We start from the raw sequence: 23,447 nt of genomic DNA, 5'->3' as shown, positions 1-23,447 counted from the left end.
GAGTTCAATACCCAATGCATTCGTGCTCTTGTGCTCCCTGTCTAAATGACCCAATTTAGAAGTAGGTAAAAGGGTAATAGCTATTTAACCAGGGAAAATTAAATATATACTTACCTAGTAACCAAACAATCTCATGCCTAGTTATCAGCCCCAGAGGAATGAAAACATGTGTTTCTACAAATAGTTGATCCCACAATCAAGAAACATTATTCATAATGACCTAAAATTGGTAATAACCCAAAAGTTTATCAATAGGAAAAAAGCCAGGCGTGATGGCACATACAAGTAATCTCAGCACTTGGGGGTTGGAAGCAGTTCAAGGCTGGCCTTGTTCTGTAGTGGGTCTGAGGTCAGCTACATGTGGCCTGTCTCAAACACACAGGGTTTAAAATTATATTTTTAGTCTCTCTCTCTCTCTCTCTCTCTCTCTCTCTCTCTCTCTCTCTCTCTCTGTGTGTGTGTATGAGCACTTCATGGTGTGTCACATATGTGGAAGAGTCAATTTTCTCCTTCCACTATGTAGGTCCCAGAAATCAAACTCAGGTTACCAGGCTTGGTATCAGGTTCTTACCGCCTAACGAGTCATCTTAAAGTGCCCACCTTTGCTTTAGATTTATCTAATTTTATGTGTATGAGTGTACTGTGTGTGTCCAGTGCCCTCTGAAGTCAGAAGAGGGCACTGGATCCTCTGGATTGATGGATTTGGAGCTGGGGATGGTTGTAAGCTACTGTGTGGGTGCAGGGAATCAAACCCTGGACCTCTGCAAGAGCAGTCAATGTTGTTAACCACTAAATCATCTTTCTAGACCTCCCCCCCCCTTTTTTTTTCTTTTTTCTTTTTTTCGGAGTTGGGGACCGAACCCAGGGCCTTGCTCTTGCAAGGCAAGTGCTCTACCACTGAGCTAAATCCCCAACCCCCCCTTTTTTTTATTAAAGAGAGAGAGTAAGTTTATTTAGTACATTGCAAGGAATATGGCAAAAATGGCAATAACAGAGAAAACTCTGTTTTTGTCAGAAATATTTTAATGCCAGGGAAAGCATAAGTTCTATGAATGACAGTTTATTTTTGTAGTGGTGGTGATATTATTGTGTAGCCCAGGCTGGGTTTTAATTCATTGTGCAGTTCAGGCTGCCTCAAGCTCATAACAGTACCCTTGCCTCTTTCTCTCAAGTGCTAGGATACAAGTTTGAGGCAAGCCTGGCATTCTTTGATAGGATTAGAAGGATTAGGGGGTGTGGCCTAGTTGGAAGAAGCATGTCACTGGATGTGTTTGCTTGGAGATTTCCAGAGCCCATTGCCAGGCCCAGTCTCTCTCTTTCTGTCTCTCTGCCTAAGGATCAAAATGTAACTCTCAGCTACTGCCCTAGCACCTGCTTGTGTGCCACTGTCCTACTTGTCATGATGATAATGGACCAAGCCTCTGAAACTATAAGGAAGTGTCCAATCAAAAGCTTCCTTTTATAAGATTTGCCTTGGTGATGGTGTCTCTTCACAGCAATAGATCAACAACTGAGAAACCAGCCTATACAACAAAGACCGTCTCAAAAGAAAAAGGAAAGAAAAATGGGAGTGAGCATTAGGGATGTAGCCCAGCAGGTAGTGTGCTTGCCTAGCGTGCATAAAGCCCTGGGTTTGATGACCATCGCTCCTTAAACTGGGTGTGATGGTAAACAGCTGCCAGCCAAGCACTTGTGAGGTTAAGGCAGAAGAACCAGGGGTTTCAGATCAGCCTCAACCATAGAACAAGACTGGGTCGAACGTGGGCTACATGACACTATGCCTCAAAGGAAAGAGAGGTGGATGTAGGTGGAGAAAAGGGAAGTGTGTGATCTGGAGCCCTTAAACATTATAGAGATTGTTGACTGATATGGCAGCTAGTGTGCTGAGTGGATCCAAACTACACAGTGCCTGACCACTTGAAAGGCCATTTGGAGGTTTTTTTACAACATCAAGCACAGGGGCTGGAGAAGTGGCTTAGTGGTTAAGGGCACTGACCGCTCTTCCAGAACACCTAGGTTTGATCTTCAGCACCCACACGACAGCTCACAACCATCTGTAACGTCAAGCCCAAGCGATCCAGTGCCTTCTTCTGGCCTCCCAGGGCACAGCATTTCAAACATGGCACCCAGACATTCAGGCAAAACACCTGTACAAACAAAACAATAAACAGTCCAAACAACAAGCTGGGCGGTGGTGGCACATGCATTTAATCCAAGCACGCTAGAGGCAGAGGCAGCCTGGTCTACAGAGTGAATTCCAGGATATCCAGGCCTACACAGAGAAACCCTGTCTGGAAAAAGAAACAAACAAATATCCCAATCAAAAAAAAAAAACAAAAAACAAAAAAAACAAACCACACTACCATCACCACCAAAAAATTGAAAAACAATTAAAAGTAAAGTAGATTTACTATATGATCCAAAAATCAGATTAGTTCATTCTTATGAAATAAAATCATTTAATAACACAAAAGCCTGCATATGGATACCAGGATTGAGGAAACAAAATTAGAAAGGAGAAGGTGGTTAGAACTTTCAAATTCTGGAAAACTGTTATGTGAAAATCCTTTCCAAAAGACAAACAAACAAACAAACAACTCCAACTACCAAACTACCAAGAATGAGAGCTCCAGAGGCTGGAGAGATGGCTCAGTGGTTAAGAGCACTGATTGCTCTTCCAGAGGCCCTGAGTTCAAATCCCAGCAATCACATGGTGGTTTACAACCGTCTGTAATGGGATCTGATACCTTCTTTTGGTGTGTCTGAGGACAGTGACAGTGTACTTATATATAATAAATAAATAAATCTTAAAAAAAAAAACACATGCCTTGTTATCTTATACGATCAATGGTCCAGCATTCTTGGAAGTGATTCATCCTTGGACAAGTGGGACTTATAGACTAGAGGAATTTTTGTGTTTTATAGATCTCTTAAACATAGTAATTAAAACTTAAAACAATTTTAGCCTTTACAATGGCTCACAATCATTTATCTCCTACTCAAGGGTATTGGTTGCCCTTGTCTGGACTTCTTTGGCACTTGCACATACATGGCGTGAACTCACACAGATACACAGAGATACAGACCCAGACCCAGACACACACACAAAACACACACACACAGATATAGACACACACATACAGATACAGACACACACAGAGATACACACACACAGATACAGACACAGACATAGACACACACACACACAAATAAAAATAAATCTTAAGGGCCCGGAGAGATGACTCAGTGATTAAGAGCACTGACTGCTCTTCCAGAGGTCCTGAGTTCAATTCCCAGCAACCACATGGTGGCTCACAACCATCTGTAATGAGATCTGATGCCCTCTTCTGGTGTCTGAAGACAGCTACAGTGTATTCATATACATTAAATAAATAAATCTTAAAAAATTCCCAAATGTAGCTGAGTATAATGTGTATAATGGTGTATGCCTGTAACCCTGGCACACTAGATGGAGACAGGAATTCCTACGTTCAATGTCATCTCCGAGAACAGATCAAGTTCAGGGCCAACCTGGAATATCTGAGCTATCTTATAAAACATTATCTAGGCTATATAAATAACTCTACTTATTTGTTATATTTATCTACCCATTTTCTGTATGCGGCATGTTATTACATCTTTATAATAAGAATTCAAGCCGCCCCCAAAATGATTTAAATGGGCATCTTCTAACACAAATTTAGAAGCTGCTTCTATTAAGAAGCAGAGACTCCTTACTTGGCTCTGCAGGGTAACCACAGTGGGATACAACAGGTGTCTGTCTTGTCCCCATCACTTTAGGACAGATTCCTGCTCAGCTCTGTAGGGCTGTTCATCACTCAAGGGGCGGTCTGCCTGGAAACTGGTGACCACATTGATAAGGCCTACATTCACCTAACTGTTCAAAGGTACAAGGATGAAAACACTTAGAGCTTTTCGCCTTCACTTAAGTACAAACAGTCCTCTCATGATCCTCTTAGCCACCTTTCAAAACCAGGTCTGAGATCCCCAACAGCCAGAACACAGTTTGACTGAGACTGCTTTATCATGCAAACCTCAGGCTCCATGACTCAATTATCCACTTACACTAAAGCTCATGTCACTGTTCCGAAGGTGACTGAAATGTTTGTCCATGCTGATTAAAAGTGTCTCCTGCCAACATTATTGTTTGCTTCCTTGGGGGCAAGTGGCCAAACCTGACTTATTGGAATTAGTCAAGACCTTGAACCTTGGTTTAATCTTAACTAAAAAAGATATAAAAGTGGGACATGGTGGTATATGTTGGGGGGTGGTTTTGTGGACTGTGTATTCAGATGCTAATTTCTGTTGGGGGTCCAGAGTTCCCCCACAAACCACATGAACACCAATCTCAGTCATACAAGGATGGTTTATTGAACATACACCTAAAGACTGATCAACCAGGGCAACAGCTGAAAGCTGTGTGTTTGACCTTCCTCAGGGCCAGCTTATAAATGCTAAAACCTCAAAAACCATAGTGAGCTCATACAAAGGTGCTGGAGGTCTGCTTGGTGGTTGGCCTTGACTCAAGCTATTTCACACATAACAGTTTATATTGACCTTAAATTTGATGGGTCCTAAGTGAAGCTTATGGTTGTGCAATTTCTTAAGATTAACAAATCTCATGACATACAAAACATAACAGGGTATGTGGTCAGCATGATCCTGCTCTGAGTGAAGTTATTTTTCTGTGTCAATGACTGGGGAGCATGTTATAGCAACAACGTAAAATTGCTGCAGGTATAGAACAAAATGGCCACAGCTATGTTAGAAGGCAGGCCTCAATAATGTCTATGCCCAGACACCAGGCTGTAGTCTGGTTTCCATCACCTCTCTTATTGGTTAATAAAAGAGCTGGTCAGGCAATTAACTGGGCAGAAGAAAATAGGACAGGTTTTCCAATCCTATTGAAGGGGTCCCAGAGAGACCAGAAAGGACAGGACCATAAGAATAAGGTGTGGAGAAACCATGGGGAAAGACCAGGAGGATTCGCCATGAGCTCACCATGAAAGAGCAGCCATGAGGACACACATGGACCAGAGGGAGCCAGAGCAGGACCAGATGGCAAATTAACAGGGCATTTGTCTGTGTATTAGCAGCCAAGTCATGTTAGAATAGCTTAGAACCTGCCTAGCTTAGGCTTTCAGCTTGCTAATTAAAATACCAGGTCTCTGTGTCTTTATTCAGGATCTAGAACAGGCTAGAACAGGCATAGAAACACACAGTAGTTATTTGAAAGTGGGAGTGGTGTGTAGAAAACACCCCAAAGTACTTATACACTGAACACAGGGCAAGAATTTATACAGAATCCAGACTTAGAGAGAAATCCAATTTAGCACAATTTAAAGTCAGAAGTGGAATCCTGGGGCCAGCACACATGGACTTTAGACCAACAGCAGAACAAAGTGGGGGCCAGGGGTACAGCTGGAGCTTGATGCAGGGAAAGGGTCAAGCATCTAGTGAGCATGGCCTCCAACTCTCCTACACAGCCATGGGGGAGGTTGCACTCCTGCCTATAACTGGGACATAAAGAGCCCATAGTTTGAATATACAGAATAGCTAAATTCAGCCCCAGAAAGTGGCAGTAGGTTTCAGGGGAGGTCTCCAGAATCAGGTGAGGCACAGCTACCAGTTAAACCCCATAAATGTAAGACTAGGCAGACACTGGCAACAAACACATGGAAGGCAGAAATACCTCTCCCTGTGAAAGGAAAGAGAGGAGCTGAGCTAATCACAGTAAGAGGTCTGAGCTGAACCATAGAGGGAGACAGAATACACAGAAGAAATCTGAGCATAGCCAAACTTCAGAGGAGGTAAAAAAATGTTTGGAATTATATTTTAGTTATAGAGGGAGACTGGGTATAAAAATTCATAGACAGTTATAAAGAATTTAAAATTAACAAAAATTAAAATGAATAAGACAAGTAAGATGAAAAAAAAGTCATTTAATTGGCTTAAAGACAGAAACAAAATGAAAGAGATAATTAATCTAATTGAAACTGACATATTACCAATTATGGTTATTATGCTATTATTTCTTGTTCTAATCTTTTTTTTTTTTTTTTGGTTCTTTTTTTCGGAGCTGGGGACCAAACCCAGGGCCTTGCGCTTCCTAGGCAAGCGCTCTACCACTGAGCTAAATCCCCAACCCCCTTCTTGTTCTAATCTTAATAATCATAATGGTTTTTATATTTTCTTAAAGAAAAGGGCTTTAGAGACACAAGAAAAAGAGAAATATGAAAAGCAGAGAAGAAAATTTAGAAAATATAATAAAAATAAAGAAAATACTAAGAGAATAGAAATAAAAAAAGAGAAATATGAAAAATAAAAAATGAAGAAGACTTTAAAAGAAAAATTAGAAAAAAATTACCAAGAAAATTGAGGCGGTTACTAAGATAGAGACAGAGGAAATAAGGCCAGAGCCTACAGCACCACCATATAAAGAGAATCAGGAAAGTCAGTCAAATCTTCTTAGAAACTCAACCTTATCTTGTCTGGTTAGTGTATGACAAGTGTCAACACATAGTTGCCCCTGCCTGCAGGGGCTCAGTTATTCATGGGGGTCGAGGGGAACCCGCACTGTGGAAGAACGGGCGAGAAAGAGGAGCGAGACCAAGCAGTGTTCTTGTCAAGTTCTGTTTATTGAGAGGAGTGTACAGCATTTAAAGCTCTGAAGCAGGAACTGAAGCTTAGGGCTAGGGGAGTACCGGGAAGTACCCAAGGACATAAGGTGAATCCTTAAACTGCAAGATGTTCTTCTTAGACAATGAGGCAACAGTCTTCCGGGAACATGTTCTTTCTTTGAAAAGGTCAAGCCCTTCTCAGGAATCTGCTCAGGGCAGGGCTCTAACTTTGCCGAGTCCTGCAGTCCGCAGTCCGTCCTGGACACATAGTGGTCACCCTGGAGAAGAATTTAGGTGGCACCCTGTAGATATGCTGGATTTGAAAATTTTAGGGAAAGTGTCACCAATTATGTATGGTATGCATTCACTGTTTGTGGAGCAGATATTAAATTCTTGGACAATTCAAAATAGAATAATCTCCCAAGACTGGGACAATACGACAAGAGCAATATTAGATAAATCTGGTCCTTAGTTACAATGGTGGAGAGAAGAGGCTAGAGAGACAAAACAGAGAAATAGGGCCAGAGGTGTCACTATTTCTTAAGATCAGCTACTAGGTGAAGGTCCATATGCTAAAGTACAGATGCAAGTCATACATAATGAAGCAACCTTGGCATTCTAAAACATGGCAGCTTTAAATGCTTGGGACAAGGTCAAAGAATCAGGAAGAAGACTTGAACTATTTACTTAAATTATGCAAGGTCCAAAAGAAACATCCATTCACTTTTTACAAAGATTGACTTCAGCTGTAGAAAAAAGGGTATCAGATTCACAAGCTAGGACATTAATCGAGTCTTTAGCTTTTGAAAATGCTAATTCTGAGTGCAAAAAGGTGATCAAACCCTAAAGGCAAGATTAGCACCAGTAGATGAATGGATTTGAAATATAGTTAGTATTAAATCTCATTAATGTGATATGTCTTTAATAGGAGAAATGATCTCTATAGGCTTTGAGAAAATGAGAGTTTGCAAACTCTCAAAAGAATTGTGGTAAACTAGGTCATTTCAAAAAGAGTTGTAGAAAGAATGAAGCTAATTCTGAAAGAGGACCTATGCTTTCTGGAGTGTGCAAAAGGTGTGGCAAAGGCTGACACTGGACTAAGGAATGTAGATCAACAAGAAATAGAAAGGGTAACCCCTTGTTGGGAAATGTCCAGGGGGCCTCTTGAGGCTCCAATATAGAATTCAAATCAGTCATCTTAGGTCAACAGCAGAGAAACTCATCTGCCGAACAAGCAACCATGTACTCTGAAAATAGACATTAAAATGAAATATCAAAGTCAGAACTGTTTCTATAGATAAAACAAAAAATGTGAAGCTATCAAGAAACATATTTTAGGGGCTGGGGATTTGGCTCAGTGGTAGAGCGCTTACCTAGGAAGCGCAAGGCCCTGGGTTCGGTCCCCAGCTCCGAAAAAAAAAAAAAAAAAAAAAAAAAAAAAAAAAAAAAAAAAAAAAAAAAAAAAGAAACATATTTTAACAAATTTCTATAGATGATCAGAGGCCAAAACTAAACATAGGTATAAATGTTTTTGAAATTTAACATGAGAAGGACAATGGAACAGATGTAACAACAATCTCATCAAAATCTCAGCCTCCAGATTGGCTTCTTCAGAAGGTAGATTTATAATTTCTAGGGGTTCAAAGTGTATCCGAGGGCTGGGGAGATGGCTCAGCGGTTAAGAGCACTGACTGCTCTTCCAGAGGTCCTGAGTTCAAATCCCAGCAACCACATGGTGGCTCACAACCATCTGTAACAGGGATCCGATGCCCTCTTCTGGTGTGTCTGAAGACAGCTACAGTGTATTCATATACATGAAATAAACAAAATCTTAAAAAAAAGAAAAAAAAATAGAATCTTTAAAAAAAAAAAAACAAAAAAAAAAAACAAAAAAAAAAACAAAGTGTATCCGAGATAAAACAAGGTGTAAAATAGCTTAAATGTATAGAACCAGAATGCAAAATAGGAAAATTAAGGCCATATATGGCTGATATAGTCATTAATTTATGGGAAAGAGATCTGTTGAAAGAACAAGAGGGGTGGACTACCATTCCTCCAATGCCAGGGACAAGCCATTAAATAAAAGAAGTTCCTGATAAAGATATTAAAAAAGTCTTACCAAGAATAGTCAAAGACTGTCCAAGTTGTCCATAAACAGGTCACAGCAGGGACTGGCTCTTCAACTTTATGTAGGGAAAAGACTGCTAGTAAAACACCAGTGACCCTTTCATTAAAGGTGGTTGATTAACTAACCTATTCGGATAGAACAATGGCCTATGACAAAAGAAAACTTGCAAATTCTAGAACAGTTACACCAAGAGTCCACCAGCCCTCTGAATACTCTTGTATTTGTCATTAAAAAGAAATCTGGCAAATGGAGGATGTTGACAGATCTGAGACAATAATAAAATCATTCGGCCAATGGATTCTTTACAACTTGGAATCCCATTGCATGTCACGTCACTCATTATAATGATTGATTTAAAAGACTGTCTTTTCACAGTCCCTTTGCAAGAACATGATAAAGATTTGCTTTAATTGTGCCCATAATTAACCACTCCATGTTAACAAAAAGATATCATTGGAAAGGTCTTCCATGAGGAATGTTGAACAGTCCTACCTTATGCCAATATTTTGCACAACAGCTATTAGAAATAATTAATAAAAATTTCCTTAATCAATAATTGACCATTATATGAATGATATTTTGCTGGCTGATTCAAATGGAGGTACCTTAGAAAAATGTTTGGTGAGGTAAAGAGAATTTTGCCTTGTTGGGGATTACAAATTGCTCCTGAAAAAATACAAAGAGGAGATTCTACTAATTATCCAAGAAATAAAATAAATCTATAGAAATTTGACCACAGAAGTTACAAATTATGAGAGACCAAATAAGAACTCTTAATGATTTTCAAAAATTGAACGACATTAATTGGCTAAGACCCATAATTGGATTAACTACTCAAGGGTTAAGTAATTTATTTCAAACCTTACTAGGTGATAAAGACTAAACAGTCCAAGAAGATTATCAGCTGAGGCTGAGAGAGATTTAGCTCTGGTATAAAAGAAATTACAAGATGCACATGTAAATCATTTTGATCCAAATATGGGTTATATTTTAGTTATTTTGCCTTATTTTACCACAAGAATTCTTATGTAGAGAAGATTGTATCTTAGAACAAATATTTTTAGCACACAACCAATAAAAATTAAAGACTTCTATAGAAAAAGTTTATCCAAATTGATTCTAAAATGAAAAATGAGACTTGATCAATTAGCAGGAATAGACCCAACAGAAATTTTGGTGCTTTTTACTAATACTGAAATTGTCTCATTATGGGTAGAAAATCAATGTTGGCAAAGTGCTTGTGGTAATTTTTTGGGAGAAATTAACAACAAACATCCCCAAAGCAAGTAATTTTAGTTTATAAAATGAACTAATTGGATTCTCACTCATATAGCAAAAGGGACACCAATTTTAGAACCTCTACATTCTATACTGATACAAATAAATCAGGTAAAGCAGGTTATAAGTCAGAAAATGTACATAAAATAACTCAAAGTCCATATTATTCAGTTCAAAAATCATGTTATTATTTGATTTTCCTGAATCTTTTTTTTTAAAATATTCTATTTATTTATTACATATATGAGTACACTGTAGCTGTCTTCAGACACACCAGAGGGCATCAGATCCCCTTACAGATGGTTGTGAGCCACCATGTGGTTGCTGGGAATTGAACTCAGGACCTCAGGAAGAGCAGTCGGTGCTCTTAACCACTGAGCCATCTCTCCAGCCCCTCCTGAATCTTTTAATATAGTTACTGACTCTTAATATGCAGAAAGATTTGTTTTGCATAAAGGAACTGCTAAATTTAAATCAGGATGATTCAGAACTAACTTCATTATTTATTCAACTAATAGAAAATCAACCATTGTATATATCATATATCAGATCCCATACAGGTCTACCAGATTATCTAGCACAAGGTAATGATGAAATTGATCAGTTATTGATAGGAAATGTGCTAGAAGCTTCAGAATTTCGTAAGAAACACCATGTTAACAGCAAAAGTTTAAAAAGGGTTTTATTTCAATCACTTGGCAACAAGTCAAAGAAATTATAAGAAAATATTGTACTTGTTCTTCATATAACCAAACCCCATTACCTTCAGAGAGTAACTCAAAAAGTACCCAAAGAAATGAGATTTAGCAAATTCTTCAGAGTTTGGAAAATTAGCCTATGTACACCATACAATAGACACATACTTAAGATTTCGATTGGCAACAGCTTTCAGTTCTGAAATGGCTAATTCTATAATCACACATTTATTAGAAGTTATGGCTGTTATAAAGATGCCTGTACAAATTGAGAGGGACAGTGCTCCAGCATATGTCTCCAGTAATGCCATGCAATGCTTTACATATTATAATATAAAGCATCTTATGGGGTATACCACATAATCTTATGGGACAAGCATTTGTAGAGAGATCTAATCATATTTTAAAAGGATGTTTAACAAACAAAAAGAGGGCCCCAGAGATAGATTACATAGTGCTTTATTTACTTTAAAAATTTTAAATGGTAATTAAAAAAAAACAACAGCTGTTGTGAGACATTAGATTATGGAAAAAAACTGGAACTAAAACCAGTCTATCTGTATTAAGAATGTCCTAACTTCAGAATGGAATGAAGGAAGTGTGTTATGTAGGGGGAGAGATTTTGTATTTTTTTCCACTGGAGAAGAAAAACTGTAGATTTCTTCCAAATTAATAAAAATCAGATTTGACAGGGGAGACCTACCGAAGATCCTGACTAGATACATGAAAGAAATCAAGAACAACAAAACAGGTAAAGTACACCTTGACCCTTGTACATGGGAACAGCTCTGAGACAGGCTGAGACATGAAAATATCTCCATCCAGACTTCAGCTCAGCATAGTCAATACATCTTGTTGGCTACAGAATTCTCTGAGCTTATCAGGTTGACTTTTCAAATGGCATGGATAAAATTTTATATTACAGTTTGGTTATACAGTCCAAACTAACTTGTAAAGAAAGACAGATGCCTTACCTTCTCAAACAGAGAGGCAAGAGTCAGTCTTAGCTGATTGTGTACATCCCACATTCTATACATATGCTAACACAGAAACATATATTGCCTCTGAAAGTGTATATGTTTACCGACACCAATGAAGTTAAGTGGCCCTGATGAGATTCACCTTGAAGATGCTAAGAAGGATGCTGAGATGCTGAGACATTTATTCCCACATCCTGCTTCATCAACCTCAGATGGCATCATTAGCTGTTTCATCAAAACTTGTGTCCAGGGCAGCTTCAAAGCTGCAGTCCCCAGTTGGTCCAGCCTCTCAGACTGTTCCAGGCAGGTCTTCATTTAATCTCTGCACTTTCTCTGCACACAGAGACTGGACAACAAATGTTACAGCTAGCTTCTTTTTTTTGTTGTTTGTTTGTTTGTTTTGTTTTGTTTTTTGTTTTTTTTTTTTTGGAGCTGGGGACCAAACCCAGGGCCTTGTGCTTGCTAGGCAAGCGCTCTACCACTGAGCTAAATCCCCAACCCCCTACAGCTAGCTTCTTAACACTGGCCAATATCCCAATTTTCTCTGTTCTTCCAAAAGAAAACAAAGCACCCAAACACAGCAGGAAGCAATTTCAAGAGAACAACACCCCATCCCCCAAAAGTGGGGAGGGTATTTTTTTGTTGTTGTTGTTCAGTGGGTAATGGATATTTATTGTCATTTTAGGGGAATCATTACATGTTGTTGATGGTTTTGGTCAGGGACAAAACATAGTAAGAAGGGAGGTTAGACTCAGGGATTTACTCTTTTTCTTTTTCTTTCCTCTTATCTTTTTCTCTCTCCTATCTAAATTAGGGGAAAAGGGGAAAGGGATGAAAAGAAAAGAGTGGGATATAGAAATGGTAAGAGGTCTCTCTGCTCCCACACCCCGTGGGAGAGAGCCCTCACCGCCTGGTCAGGTGGGCACTCCTTAGACTGCAGAGGGGAAGAGACCACCAACACTGCCCACCCCTGGCCACATCCCTGGCCCAAGAAGAAACTGTATACGGCCTCTGGGTTCCCTTGGATAAGGCCACAGCAGCAGCGGGTCCCCTGCATCTGAGACACCGCCAGAACCTGAAGGGACCAACCAGATAAACAGTTCTCTGCACCCAAATCCCGTGGGAGGGAGAGCTAAACCTTCAGAGAGGCAGACACGCCTGGGAAACCAGAAGAGACTGCACTCTGCACACATTACTGATTCCAGAGGAAAACGCCAAATGCCATCTGGAACCCTGGTGCACGGAAGCTCCCAGAAAGGGCGGCGCAGATCTTCCTGGTTTTGGCCGTCGTGGAGAGCTCATAAGCAACACCCCACGAGCACACTTGAGCCTCGGGACCACAGGCAAATTTTCTGCTGCAAGCAACCTGCCTGGTGAACTCAAGACACAGGCCCACAGGAACAGCTGAAGAACTGTAGATTGGAAAAACTACACGCCCGAAAGCAGAACACTCTGTCCCCATAACTGGCTGAAAGAAAACAGGAAAACAGGTCTACAGCACTCCTGACACATAGGCTTATAGGACAGTCTAGCCACTGTCAGAAATAGCAGAACAAAGTAATACTAGAGATAATCTGATGGCGAGAGGCAAGCATAGGAACCCAAGCAACGGAAACCAAGACTACATGGCATCATCGGAGCCCAATTCTCCCACCAAAGCAAACATGGAATATCCAAACACACCAGAAAGCAAGATCTAGTTTCAAATATTTGATCATGATGCTGGAGGACTTCAAGAAAGACGTAGAGAACTCCCTTAGAGAAACACAGGAAAACATTAATAAACAAGTAGAAGCCTACAGAGAGGAATCGCAAAAATCCCTGAAAGAATTCCAGGAAAACATAAATAAACAAGTAGAAGCCCATAGAGAGGAGTCACAGAAATCCCTGAAAGAATTCCAGGAAAACACAATCAAACAGTTGAAGGAATTAAAAATGGAAATAGAAGCAATCAAGAAAGAACACATGGAAACAACCCTGGATAGAAAACCAAAAGAAGAGACAAGGAGCTGTAGATACGAGCTTCACCAACAGAATACAAGAGATGGAAGAGAGAATCTCAGGAGCAGAAGATTCCATAGAAATCATCGACTCAACTGTCAAAGATAATGTAAAGCAGAAAAAGCTACTGGTCCAAAACATACAGGAAATCCAGGATTCAATGAGAAGATCAAACCTAAGGATAATAGGTATAGAAGAGAGTGAAGACTCCCAGCTCAAAGGACCAGTAAATATCTTCAACAAAATCATTGAAGAAAACTTCCCTAACCTAAAGAAAGAGATACCCATAAGCATACAAGAAGCCTACAGAACTCCAAATAGATTGGACCAGAAAAGAAACTCCTCCTGTCACATAATAGTCAAAACACCAAACGCACAAAATAAAGAAAGAATATTAAAAGCAGTAAGGGAAAAAGGTCAAGTAACATATAAAGGCAGACCTATCAGAATCACACCAGACTTTTCGCCAGAAACTATGAAAGCCAGAAGATCCTGGACAGATATCATACAGACCCTAAGAGAACACAAATGCCAGCCCAGGTTACTGTATCCTGCAAAACTCTCAATTAACATATATGGAGAAACCAAGATATTCCATGACAAAACCAAATTTACACAATATCTTTCTACAAATCCAGCGCTACAAAGGATAATAAATGGTAAAGCCCAACATAAGGAGGCAAGCTACACCCTAGAAGAAGCAAGAAACTAATCGTCTTGGCAACAAAACAAAGAGAAGAAAAGCACACAAACATAACCTCATATCCAAATATGAATATAACAGGAAGCAATACTCACTATTCCTTAATATGTCTCAACATCAATGGCCTCAACTCCCCATTAAAAGACAAAGATTAACAAACTGAATACGCAAGGAGGACCCTGCATTCTGCTGCCTACAGGAAACACACCTCAGAGACAAAGACAGACACTACCTCAGAGTGAAAGGCTGGAAAAACAACTTTCCAAGCAAATGGTGAGAAGAAGCAAGCTGGAGTAGCCATTCTAATATCAAATAAAATCAATTTTCAACTAAAAGTCATCAAAAAAGATAAGTAAGGACACTTCATATTCATCAAAGGAAAAATCCACCAAGATGAACTCTCAATCCTAAATATCTATGCCCCAAATACAAGGGCACCTACATACGTAAAAGAAACCTTAATAAAGCTCAAAATACACATTCCACCTCACACAATAATAGTAGGAGATTTCAACACCCACTCTCATCAATGGACAGATCATGGAAACAGAAATTAAACAGAGACGTAGACAGACTAAGAGAAGTCATGAGCCAAATGGACTTAACAGATATTTACAGAACATTCTATCCTAAAGCAAAAGGATATACCTTCTTCTCAGCTCCTCATGGTACTTTCTCCAAAATTGACCATATAATTGGTCAAAAAACGGGCCTCAACAGGTACAGAAAGATAGAAATAATGCCATGCGTGCTATCAGACCACCACGGCCTAAAGCTGGTCTTCAATAACAATAAGGGAAGAATGCCCACATATACGTGGAAATTGAACAATGCTCTACTCAATGATAACCTGGTCAAGGAAGAAATAAAGAAATTAAAGACTTTTTAGAATTTAATGAAAATGAAGGTACAACATACCCAAACTTATGGGACACAATGAAAGCTGTGCTAAGAGGAAAACTCATAGCTCTGAGTGCCTGCAGAAAGAAACAGGAAAGAGCATATGTCACCAGCTTGACAACACACCTAAAAGCTCTAGAACAAAAAGAAGCAAATACACCCAGGAGTAGTAGAAGGCAGGAAATAATCAAACTCAGAGCTGAAATCAACCAAGTAGAAACAAAAAGGACCATAGAAAGAATCAACAGAACCAAAAGTTGGTTCTTTGAGAAAATCAACAAGATAGATAAACCCTTAGCCAGACTAATGAGAGGACACAGAGAGTGTGTCCAAATTAACAAAATCAGAAATGAAAAGGGAGACATAACTACAGATTCAGAGGAAATTCAAAAAATCATCAGATCTTACTATAAAAGCCTATATTCAACAAAACTTGAAAATCTGCAGGAAATGGACAATTTCCTAGACAGATACCAGGTACCAAAGTTAAATCAGGAACAGATAAACCAGTTAAACAACCCCATAACTCCTAAGGAAACAGAAGCAGTCATTAAAGGTCTCCCAACCAAAAAGAGCCCAGGTCCAGATGGGTTTAGTGCAGAATTCTATCAGACCTTCATAGAAGACCTCATACCAATATTATCCAAACTATTCCACAAAATTGAAACAGATGGAGCACTACTGAATTCCTTCTATGAAGCCACAATTACTCTTATACCTAAACCACACAAAGACCCAACAAAGAAAGAGAACTTCAGACCAATTTCCCTTATGAATATCGACGCAGAAATACTCAATAAAATTCTGGCAAACAGAATCCAAGAGCACATCAAAACAATCATCCACCATGATCAAGTAGGCTTCATCCCAGGCATGCAGGGATGGTTTAATATACGGAAAACCATCAACGTGATCCATTACATAAACAAACTGAGAGAACAAAACTGCATGATCATTTCATTAGATGCTGAGAAAGCATTTGACAAAATTCAACACCCCTTCATGATAAAAGTCCTGGAAAGAATAGGAATTCAAGGCCCATACCTAAACAGAGTAAAAGCCATATACAGGGCTGGAGAGATGGCTCAGCGGTTAAGAGCACCCGACTGCTCTTCCAGAGGTCATGAGTTCAATTCCCAGCAACCACATGGTGCCTCACAACCATCTGTAAAGAGATCTGATGCCCTCTTCTGGTGTGTCTGAAGACAGCTACAGTGTACTTACATATAATAAATAAATAAATCTTTAAAAAAAAGTATAAAAAAAAAAGCCATATACAGCAAACCAGTTGCTAACATTAAACTAAATGGAGAGAAACTTGAAGCAATCCCACTAAAATCAGGGACTAGACAAGGCTGCCCACTCTCTCCCTACTTATTCAATATAGTTCTTGAATTTCTAGCCAGAGCAATCAGACAACAAATGGAGGTCAAGGGGATACAGATCGGAAAAGAAGAAGTCAAAATATCACTATTTGCAGATGATATGATAGTATATTTAAGTGATCCCAAAAGTTCCACGAGAGAACTACTAAAGCTGATAAACAACTTCAGCAAAGTGGCTGGGTATAAAATTAACTCAAATAAATCAGTAGCCTTCCTCTACACAAAAGAGAAACAAGCCGAGAAAGAAATTAGGGAAACGACACCCTTCATAATAGACCCAAATAATATAAAGTACCTCGGTGTGACTTTAACCAAGCAAGTAAAAGATCTGTACAATAAGAACTTCAAGACTCTGAAGAAAGAAATTGAAGAAGACCTCAGAAGATGGAAAGATCTCCCATGCTCATGGATTGGCAGGATTAATATAGTAAAAATGGCCATTCTACCAAAAGCGATCTACAGATTCAATGCAACCCCCATCAAAATACCAGTCCAATTCTTCAAAGAGTTAGACAGAACAATTTGCAAATTCATCTGGAATAACAAAAAACCCAGGATAGCTAAAACTATCCTCAACAATAAAAGGACTTCAGGGGGAATCACTATCCCTGAACTCAAGCAGTATTACAGAGCAATAGTGATTAAAAACTGCATGGTATTGGTACAGAGACAGACAGATAGAGCAATGGAAGAGAATTGAAGACCCAGAAATGAACCCACACACCTATGGGCACTTGAAATTTGACAAAGGAGCCAAAACCATCCAATGGAAAAAAGATAGCATTTTCAGCAAATGGTGCTGGTTCAACTGGAGGTCAACATGTAGAAGAATGCAGATCGATCCATGCTTATCACCCTGTACAAAGCTTAAGTCCAAGTGGATCAAGGACCTCCACATCAAACCAGATACACTCAAACTAATAGAAGAAAAACTAGGGAAGCATCTGGAACACATGGGCACTGGACAAAATTTCCTGAAGAAAACACCAATGGCCTATGCTCTAAGATCAAGAATCGACAAATGGGATCTCATAAAACTGCAAAGCTCTGTAAGGCAAAGGACACTGTGGTTAGGACAAAATGGCAACCAACAGATTGGGAAAAGATCTTTACCAATCCTACAACAGATAGAGGCCTTATATCCAAAATATACAAAGAACTCAAGAAGTTAGACCGCAGGGAGACAAATAACCCTATTAAAAATGGGGTTCAGAGCTAAACAAAGAATTCACAGCTGAGGAATGCCAAATGGCTGAGAAACACCTAAAGAAATGTTCAACATCTTTAGTCATAAGGGAAATGCAAATCAAAACAACCCTGAGATTTCACTTCACACCAGTGAGAATGGCTAAGATCAAAAACTCAGGTGACAGCAAATGCTGGCGAGGATGTGGAGAAAGAGGAACACTCCTCCATTGTTGGTGGGATTGCAGACTCGTACAACCATTCTGGAAATCAGTCTGGAGGTTCCTCAGAAAATTGGACATTGAACTGCCTGAGGATCCAGCTATACCTCTCTTGGGCATATACCCAAAAGATGCCCCAACATATAAAAAAGACGCATGTTCCACTATGTTCATAGCAGCCTTATTTATAATAGCCAGAAACTGGAAAGAACCCAGATGCCCTTCAACAGAGGAATGGATACAGAAAATGTGGTACATCTACACAATGGAATATTACTCAGCTATCAAAAACAACGGCTTTATGAAATTCATAGGCAAATGGTTGGAACTGGAAAATATCATCCTGAGTGAGGTAACCCAATCACAGAAAAACACACATGGTATGCACTCATTGATAAGTGGCTATTAGCCCAAATGCTTGAATTACCCTAGATGCCTAGAACAAATGAAACTCAAGACAGATGATCAAAATGTGAATGCTTCACTCCTTCTTTAAAAGGGGAACAAGAACACCCTTGGCAGGGAAAAGAGAGGCAAAGATTAAAACAGACACAGAAGGAACACCCATTCAGAGCCTGTCCCACATGTGGCCCATACATATACAGCCATCCAATTAGACAAGATGGATGAAGCAAAGAAGTGCAGGCTGACAGGAGCCGGATGTAGATCGCTCCTGAGAGACACAGCCAGAATACAGCAAATACAGAGGCGAATGCCAGCAGCAAACCACTGAACTGAGTATAGGACCCCTGTTGAAGGAATCAGCGAAAGAACTGGAAGAGCTCGAAGGGGCTCGAGACCCCTTATGAACAACAATGCCAAGCAACCAGAGCTTCCAGGGACTAAGCCACTACCTAAAGACTATACATGGACTGACCCTGGACTCTGACCTCATAGGTAGCAATGAATATCCTAGTAAGAGCACCAGTGGAATGGGAAACCCTGGGTCCTGCTAAGACTGAACCCCCAGTGAACTAGATTGTTGGGGGGAGGGCGAGAATGGGCGGAGGATGGGGAGGGGAACACCCATAAGGAAGGGGAGGGGGAGGGATTAGGGGGATGTTTGCCCGGAAACCGGGAGAGGGAATAACACTCGAAATGTAAATAAGAAATACTCAAGTTAATAAAAAAAAATATATATATATAATGAAATTGTAAGAGGTAGATTATTGAGTCTACTTTGAGACCAAGAGCATTAATAATCTAAATAAATAATTTACATCTGGCATGGACTTTATATATTGATACAGATTCAATATTATATTTTGTTACTACATACTGTATTTATGGGGTTTCACTTCTTGCTTAAGATATTGTACCTATGTAATTCTTAAAAAATTGCAATGTTAAGTTCTAGTCCTTTTGACAATTGCTTTACAAACTGTTTAGCATAAAGAATTTGGAGTTAACAGTCAATCAAACCTATGGTCATATTATACACTAGTTTAGTTAATTACAGAAATAAACTTCATTTAAGATGCTTTTAAAGTTAAGCAGATAGTAGATAACTAAAGACAAACAATTCAGATATACGATGGATGGATAGATAGATAGATAGATAGATAGATAGATAGATAGATGTTTTTAAAAAAACTTCAGAGGTCTACAGAATTGTTGTGGTTTGCCCTGGAGTTATCTGTATTTTGATGCTAATTCCACTGTCCCAGGATGGCTGCATAGTCAGTACTCAGGACTGGGTGACTTCACCAGAACCTTCTCTCCATTTAATTTGTAAAATACAGGTGAGGGCAGGTACAGGATAGAAGGAGGCCTGTCATTGGTTGAGAAGGAAGGATGGGAGTAAAGTTTGAAGGAAGAGGAGGAGATGGAACAGAGATACAGGAGGGACTGAGGAGAAGCCATGGCGGAGAGAACATGGAAAGTGATGTTAAGATTCCACTCTGTGTATTTGTAGGTTGTTATGAATGTTGGGATGTAGGGATGGACGTGAACAGAGCTTTGTATGTTTAGGTGGACAATTATATCTTATCAATTGGGTCAAAGGTTATTGTGTTGTATGCTCTTTCTTGTGGCGATTTAAGTTTAAGGGAGTATGTGGCGGCTGAGACACTGAGCCGCCACAGAATTAGGATGTATATTCTGCCACGGTGGCAGCCTGCCTTGGGAAAGAGATAGGTAGAGAGATTGCTGCCAGGCTCAGAGAGAGGCCTTTGGCAGCTTGATATGGATGGAGCAGAGTGGGTGAGACGCTTTGCCGATTGAGACTTAAGATATCTAGCAGCTATCTTGGGGCACTGTGGTGACGGACCTAGTGGGTATAAAAAGACTGTTTTATTTTTTATATTTTTACAACAACACAGAATATGGCATTTAAAATTTATTAATAAAAGACCTTTTTCACAGTGACAGGTCTGGTCCTAGCAGCACCCCCATTCTACTTCAAAGAAGATGATAAATGTTGAAGAACCTCCTTATGAGTTTGCTTCTAATGTAGCAAGCTGCCACTAGGCAAAACTGCCCTTACTTTACCTGCCTAGAGTGTTGTCCAAGATATGGACAAGTGGGATGCATGGAAGTCAAGTGTTACCAAGACGAGGTAAGCAGTCCTTCATAATTCCTGCTTCACAGAAAAGTCTGTCAAATATTCTTGGTCAAAAAAGCCAAAAATGAATGCTCCTATGACTCATAGAAATTTTGGGTGACTGTCCAGGTGGTCAGCAACTTCTGCCATTTCTATAGTTTTAGAAGCTATTTCCTATCTATTTCCTGCATATTTATTTATTCCTTCTTAAGTCTCTAATGGGGTTGAAGGATGGATAATCGTAGTCTCACAATTAAGCTTAAATTGTTCAAGATTTGGAAAACTGTTTTAAGGTCTCAGAAATTAATTTTAGGTTTATAAATACCAGATTTGATAAAAATTAATTTAAGTACAGAACTCTAAACTCACCAAGATAGGAAAGATAACAGAGTACTTTTTCCAAGGTTGCCAAATACAAATGGACTGGACATTGTGAATGTGATCTTTACTTGATAAGTTTTCATAATTGTTATTATTAAATATATTTTATTAATATAAGTGAAAGAACTTTTTATTGGACTAAAAGGGAAAAATATTGGGGGGCTGTGTGGTTTTGTGCACTGTGAATTCAGATGCTGATTTCTACACCCAGACATTTGGTTGCAGCCTGCAGGATGGTCAACCATCTCTTGTCTCTATGTTATGTAAAAATTGTTTTCCATCACCTCTTATTGCTTAACAGAATAGCTGATCAACCAGTTAGATGGCCAGAAGAGAATAGGGAGGGAGTTTTTATCCTACTGAGGGAGGTTCCAGAGAGATCGAAAGGAGAGAAGAACCATGAGAGGACCAATCTCCATGAGAAAGCAGCCATGATGGCACACATGGCCAAGAAAGAGCCAGTGCAAGACCAGATGGCAAGTAACAGGGCATTTTTTGGGCTATTAATAGTCTGGTTGGGTTAGAATAGCTCAGAATCTGCCCAGCTGAAGTTTGCAGCTTGTTAATAAAAATAGCAGGTCTCTGTATCTTTGTTGGTACTAAAACAGACTAGAAAGGATGTAGAAACACCCAATAGTTATTTGGGAACAAGGCAGAGGTGCATAGAAAATAATTACATTTACAGGTATATACCTGGAGTCCCAGCATATAGGAGCTCAGGTAAAGGGGAACATGCATTTGAAGCCCGATGGCATTTAGTAGTGAGAGCTTGTAGAAAGGAAGGAGGCCAGAAGCCAAACAAAACACCATATAATATGTTACTAAAATTATTTAGAAATTCCAGCAAATGTAGACTAAACTATGCTGTTGGAAGGTAGAGTAGTGTTTTGTGGGGAACGGAAAGAATCAGTAAGTCAACAAGGAGGGTAAAAGATGATGGGGCCTCTGTGTTCCTGGAGATAGGCCTCTGGGTCCTGGAGATAAGGGCCAGGAGCAGCAGGTCCCCTGCATCTGAGACACCGCCAGAACCTGAAGGGACCGACCAGATAAACAGTTCTCTGCACCCAAATCCCGTGGGAGGGAGAGCTAAACCTTCAGAGAGGCAGACACGCCTGGGAAACCAGAAGAGACTACACTTTGCCCACATTACTGATTCCAGAGGAAAACACCAAACGCCATCTGGAACCCTGGTGCACAGAAGCTCCCGGGAAGGGTGGCGCAGATCTTCCTGGTTGCTGCCCCCCGCGGAGAGCTCAAAAGCAACACCCCACGAGCAAACTTGAGCCTCGGGACCACAGGTAAGACAAACCTTCCTGCTCCAAGCGACCTGCCTGGTGAACTCAAGACACAGGCCCACAGGAACAGCTGAAGACCTGTAGATAGGAAAAACTACACGCCCGAAAGCACAACTCTCTGTTCCCATAACTGGCTGAAAGAAAACAGGAAAACAGGTCTACAGCACTCCTGACACATAGGCTTATAGGACAGTCTAGCCACTGTCAGAAATAGCAGAACAAAGTAACACTAGAGATAATCTGATGGCAAGAGGCAAGTGCAGGAACCCAAGCAACAGAAACCAAGACTACATGGCATCATCAGAGCCCAATTCTCCCACCAAAGCAAACACAGAATATCCAAACACACCAGAAAAGGAAGATCTAGTTTCAAAATCATATTTGATCATGATGCTGGAGGACTTCAAGAAAGACATGAAAAACTGCCTTAGAGAAACACAGGAAAACATAAATAAACAAGTAGAAGCCTACAGAGAGGAATCACAAAAATCCCTGAAAGAATTCCAGGAAAACACAATCAAACAGTTGAAGGAATTAAAAATGGAAATAGAAGCAATCAAGAAAGAAAATATGGAAACAACCCTGGATATAGAAAACCAAAAGAAGAGACAAGGAGCCGTAGATACAAGCTTCACCAACAGAATACAAGAAATAGAAGAGAGAATCTCAGGAGCAGAAGATTCCATAGAAATCATCGACTCAACTGTCAAAGATAATGTAAAGCGGAAAAAGCTACTGGTCCAAAACATACAGGAAATCCAGGACTCAATGAGAAGATCAAACCTAAGGATAATAGGTATAGAAGAGAGTGAAGACTCCCAGCTCAAAGGACCAGTAAATATCTTCAACAAAATCATAGAAGAAAACTTCCCTAACCTAAAGAAAGAGATACCCATAAGCATACAAGAAGCCTACAGAACTCCAAATAGATTGGACCAGAAAAGAAATTCCTCCCGTCACATAATAGTCAAAACACCAAATGCACAAAATAAAGAAAGAATATTAAAAGCAGTAAGGGAAAAAGGTCAAGTAACATATAAAGGCAGACCTATCAGAATCACACCAGACTTTTTGCGAGAGACTATGAAAGCCAGAAGATCCTGGACAGATGT

General features: G+C 39.7%; 1 long non-coding RNA gene across 2 annotated transcripts in view; it reads left to right on the top strand.

Moving 5' to 3' along the window:
- The window catches only part of LOC148004153 (uncharacterized), a 93,958-nt gene that overhangs the window by 12,286 nt on the left and 58,225 nt on the right, over window positions 1–23,447 (top strand). For both annotated transcript variants that reach the window (XR_015627716.1, XR_015627715.1), the window contains exon 2: window positions 20,482–20,674. This is a non-coding gene — a long non-coding RNA (uncharacterized LOC148004153). The remainder of the gene's footprint in view (window positions 1–20,481; window positions 20,675–23,447) is intronic.

The sequence above is a fragment of the Rattus norvegicus genome, chromosome 8, assembly GCF_021556685.1.
Source record: "Rattus norvegicus strain SHRSP/BbbUtx chromosome 8, alternate assembly SHRSP_T2T, whole genome shotgun sequence".
NCBI classification, from domain to species: domain Eukaryota; kingdom Metazoa; phylum Chordata; class Mammalia; order Rodentia; family Muridae; genus Rattus; species Rattus norvegicus.
This window is presented reverse-complemented; position numbering and strand designations above follow the sequence as displayed.